Below are 5,839 nucleotides of genomic sequence, written 5' to 3'. Positions count from 1 at the left end.
AGGCGTCGCCACCTTGAACACACCAACACCCCAAGCAGCACGTAACTCGCTTACGTGAAGTGGCTGAGAGAGAGAGAGAGAGAGAGAGAGAGTTACATACCACATAAATCTTATGATTTTTTCAAGGTGTTCCTCTCTTGATAATACCAGAAACACATTAACTGCAGTACACTGTAGATAAAAGTTCGAGAATAATACAGACAAGCTAAATTTACGATAATATTGAAAAGGTATGGAAGGGTAAGTGTATTGCCTCATTAGTTTGTAACTCCATATCTTCCACTGTCTCAAACCCAAGTCCTCACGTAATGAGATCTTGCTTATCTGATCACTGAATCTCAGCTGGGATGGAAGTACCTACAGTCTTTGAATTGCAATATGTTCAGGCATCTCGAAAAGAGTGATGTTGACTTTGACGCTTTTTTTCTTTCTTGGAGGGAACAATCTTGCGGGATCCTAGCCTTTGATTCCCTCCCTCGTTCATAAAAAAGAAACAGAAGGTGGGCAAAAGCTAAGGTTCACAAGTGTATCCAAGACTGTTGATTGAGAGGCCACTGTATCTCCACTCACCACTGATGTCTGCTGAGTGACGAGGAGAATGGAGGACTGGTCTTTGGAATCTGCTCTCAGTACGGCGTTCAAGACTCTCCCATACCCAGCAGCCTCAGTGTCGTTATCTGAGAGAATAATCTGTTAGCATTATAATATATTTTTTGAACATCACATCCAGGCTGTTACAAGAAAAATGGAGAGTAGTCGTGTAGTGGAAGGGAAAACAATAATTACACTTTGCAAACTCTTAGGTTATTTATAGACCATTTCATATAGCTCAAGAGACATATTTCGAACGAGAAGGTTTAGATATACCCTTCATTTGCCAATCCTCATTTGAATAACACTGTCTGGTACCAGCAGTATTTAAATATATATATATATATATATATATATATATATATATATATATATATATATATATATATATATATATATATATATATATATATATATATATATGTATGTATATAACATCCTCTAGGCTTCATGTCGCTGAACAGATAAATACATATTGTTCCTATTGCCTTGAGTGTTAGAGAGAGACGCTTTCGTGTGGTGGCACCGACGTAACTGAGCTTCTCCACTGCCCAATTATAGAAACGTCCCTCATCGTCCATCCTTTGCCCTAATAGGAGAATGGTGGAGTGTAGGTGGGGGCATCTTCAGCCAGCAGTCCACCGGATTCACGTTCAGTTAAGGCTGGGGTTGGAACTACTTGTCACTAATCTAAATTACACTTGCAAAACAAGAACTTCATCAAAGGACGTTATCGTGATGCTATGATTAATTTTGGAACAAGACATGGCTCCAAGATTGGTCTCAACTAAGCTAAATATAATTATGTCGAAAGAACATAGATGCGTCAATTTTACTGAAGAGAGAGATAAGGAATTTGTGTAGCCTCTGGCTTTCTCTCTGAAAATTAACAGTATAATCGTACAATGAAAGTCAAAACTGTTGTCGTCCGAAAAACATTTAAACAATCAATGGAGGGTGAACATTTATGTGTCCGCTTCTTTGTGTCATTTACACACCTGCTCCAGATGGTTAGAAGGTGAAAGCGAGTATATTAATATGTCTGTTTGATAGCTGGCCGAAATGCAGTAATGGATTTTGTATTAAAGGGTGCAATTCGGATTTATAATGATGATATGTTTTCTCTGCTCCAGATGGTATGTGATTATTATGAATAGTTTAAATCTATGTACATGATGAGCAGAAAAATCTATGTACATGATGATAGGCGATTTTAATGCGCTTGTTGGCAGCAGTAGTGATGGCTTTGAAGATTGTATGGGTACGGAGGGTGTTGGTATACGAAACGAAAATGGGGTGCGATTTGGAAGCTTCTGTTTGGCAAATGACCTTATAATTGGTGGAACTATCTTTAAGTATAAAAAAAAAAATACATAACACTACTTGGATTTCACCATGTGGTAAATATGCAACCAGATTGACCACATTGCAAATAGCAGAAGGCATAGGAGTTATTTGCAAGATGTTTGCGCAAGGAGGGGGGCAGATATAGTTAGTGATCATCAACTTATTGTGTCAAAGATTAAAATAAAACTTAAGAGAAACGTTAATGATAATTGTACAGGAGGTAATAATTATGATTTTGATGAGCTGAGAAGTGATGAGAACACGAAGGAAAAGTTTCGGTGGGAATTTAGGAACAGGTTTCTAGTCCTGCAGACTTTGATGGAATCTGAAGACAATGATATTAATCAAATGTGGAGAGAGGTAAAAGAGGTTTTGTATGACAGTGCTAAGGTTACTATTAAGAAAAAGGAAAAAACGAGAAGGAAAAAGTGAATGTCAGATGAAACATGGAATGCAATTCAGAAAAGGAAAGTGGCGAAGTTAAGAAGTGAAGAACAACATGTTGATGGCCAGGTAGTTGAAGTACTTAGAGCAAAGTACTGGAGTTTACATTCTGAAGTAAAAAGACTCGTTAGCCGTGATAAGAGGAGGCTAATGATGAAAAGGCAACAGAGACAGAAATTAAATTAAGTAAAAATTACGGTCAGAGTACAAGGGCAGCGTATCAGGCCATAAAGGAGTTAACTGGGACTGAAAAGAGAAGGAAGGAAACACCTGTACGAGATAGAAATGGTAATTTGATAACTAAAGATTTGGATATAAAAGGCAAGTGGAAAGAGCATTTTGAATCTGTTCTAAATAAACCAATCCCAGCTGAAGAGGACATTTTGCCAGCCGAGAGAGATTTGCAGATAGAAACAGGGGATATAACCTTCGAAGAGGTAGCAAAATCTATAAAGGAGTTAAAGAATTTTAAGGCCTTAGGAGAGGATGGAATATTTCCTGAAATGCTTAAGGTGTAAAATGATGAGTTGATGATTGCACTTTTGAAACTTATTAATGTGGCTTGGAATAATGGCGGAATTCCAGAAGAGTGGAAAAATGGAGTGATTATAAAAATACCAAAAAAGGGAGATTTAAGTGTGTGTGGCAATTGGATAACTTTGACACCTGTAGTTGCAAAAGTCTTTTCCAAAATCTTGTTGAACAGAATAGAGCCAGTAATTGACAAAAATTTAAAGAGAAGAACAAGCAGGATTAAGAAACGGTCGAGGTTGTAATGATCAGATTCTTATTGTAAGGCATCTAATGTAACAAGCTAATGAGATGAAAATGCCACTTAGTATGTGTTTTGTGGATTTCGAAAAGGCGTTTGATAGTGTTTCACGTGGAGATATGTTGAAAATTATGAGATTCTATGGCATACCAGAAAAGTTTGTAAATATTACTAGAAGCCTGCATGAAGGTACTTTTTGTAAGGTAATGGTGAGTGGTTCTTTGAGTGATCCATTTGAAGTTAGGTCAGGAGTGATTCAAGGAGGAGTTCTTAGTTTTGCTGTTTGTTTTGGTTATGGATTATGTTATAAGAAAGGTTGTAAGGAGAACAGGTGCATGAATTAACAGAAAAGAAAATAAGAGGCTGATGGATTTGGACTTTGCTGATGATATTGTACTGATTTGCGGAAGTATTTACGAGATGCAGAGGGTGCTTGATTGTCTGGTGGAGGAAGGAGAAAAAGTGGGATTGGTAATTAATTGTGGAAAGACTGAAATTATTAATATGAACGTGGAGAACCAAATCAATTGTATAATTGGGAATAATGATTGTGGTGAACACTATAGAAAACTTTAAATATCAGGGAGCGATTGTATCATCTAATGGATCATTAAACAATGAAATTGAGGAGAGGATTAGACAGGCTTGGCGAGCTGTTGGAATGTTGAAATCTGTTTGGAATAATAATATGCTTTCGGTACATACTAAAGTGAAAATTTACAAGTCCATGGTTAGACCAATTTTAATTTATGGGCATGAGTCATGGTACAGTACAATTGCAACAGATCAGAAAGTATTAGGATTTGAGAATAAAATACTGAGAAGGATTCTTGGGGTAAAGTGGCAAGACAGAGTTACAAATGAAAGAGTAAGGGATATTACGACAGTGGAACCAGTTAATGAATATGTTAGACTGTCTCGCTGGAAGTGGCTGGGGCACATATACAGAAAAGAAGGCAGTTTAATACAGGATATGCCAGAGTGGACTGCTAGAGGAAGAAGAGGTAGAGGTAGGCCAAGGGAAAACTGGTTGAGGACAATGAAAAGAGATGCAGGAGAGGAGTGTTGGTGGGACCTGAAGGAGATGGCAAGAGACAAATATTGGTGGAGAGAGTTCATCGAGGCCCTAAGCATCCCGTGGGGTGCCACAGGAAATGATTGATTGATTGATTGACACAATAGCTATCGGAGAACATATATGGATTTTGTTTTTAGATTGAAGTTTAGATTTAAAGTACATAATACGTTTTCCCATCTCTCTCTCGCTACCATGTTTAAAAACTTGCAGGTCAGTGAAACCGTGAATAACTTCCGAATTCCTCGATTGCCTATGTTCACTGTAACCACTTTTTTGGTGTCATCCTTTGATTAATCAGTAATTATGAAGTGTGTACTTATTACATTATGTTAACACTAATAACAATATCACAGCTGTTAGTTATATATTCTTCTTCTCAGTTACATTACCAGCAACATTACCGTTGATGCTCTCTTTATCTGCCTTACCAGTAATTACACCTCAGCAGTTACTTTAATTTGTGTCTTACCTTTTACTTTGACTTATATTACCTGCAATTATACTTCAGCTGTTACTCTGAATTAGCTGTTTTGCTTATTACCTTGAACGATATTACAAATGTATTTCTAATATTACCTTGAATTTTATCTTAACTATTACCTGACATGAAAGACATTGGAATCATTGCTGGTGAGACTGCAGCAAAACAGATCGATAGGCACAATGTGAAGACAGCTCCCATTTCCATCATTATCAGGATATCTGAAGAAAAGTTAGTTTATGGGTAATACTGAACATCTTATTTGTAGCAAATTTTACAACAACTACTACAACAACAACAACAACAACAAATACTACTACTACTACTACTAATATTGTTACTACTACTACCACTACTTCTGTTACCACTGCTAGTACCACTACTATTACTACATAGAAATGTGTATGTATATATGAAAATATAATTTTCTGCCCACACTTGCAGCAACTGGCATCAGTATTTACTTTTCCATCTTAGTAATCATAATCATACAGTACTGTAACATCGTACCTGCACTTGCCTTCTCGTATCAGTAGACCTAAATGGGGATGGCAAATGTGTATGCAAGCTTTAGTTTTCAATACTGTTGTGTGCATTGTGAAAAATATGATGTATACTGTATCATATGCATTGCGAAATAAAGTGCATGGATTGATTATTATTATAATTATTATTATTATTATTATTACCTCCAAATATTACATCCAGCATAGGTGTGGCGTGTTGCAGTAAAAGTTTAAACAAACATAAATTTTACCAGCCTCAGTACGTGATATCTTTCGTGAATTAAACATAGTCATGTGAAGGTAAAAGGAAAAAACTGATATCGAAAGTCACCATCGAAATAAAGCAGCCAGTCTCTTCAGTACGATGTATTACTGGAAAAATTTCCCGTCAAAGGTAATGTGGAATAAATCCTGGGCCTCACTTGGCGTTTTACCTCCAAGCTGTTAAAGTCCACGCTGTTTGTTCACTGACTGTGGCGCGTATCTAGTTTTCTCTTGTTGTCTGGTGCTGGAGACGGATGCCTTCTCGCGGTGGCACTAGTGTGACAGGTCGGCTCCATTGCCCGGGTAATCAAACATCCTACACCATTTCCTTTCCTCGAAATGAGGATGGTTGACTA

This window comes from Coenobita brevimanus, chromosome 40 (assembly GCF_032717465.1).
Source record: "Coenobita brevimanus isolate Jiangsu-jjx chromosome 40, ASM3271746v2, whole genome shotgun sequence".
Taxonomy (NCBI): domain Eukaryota; kingdom Metazoa; phylum Arthropoda; class Malacostraca; order Decapoda; family Coenobitidae; genus Coenobita; species Coenobita brevimanus.
The sequence above is the reverse complement of the archived record's forward strand: the minus strand, read 5'-3'. Positions refer to the sequence as shown.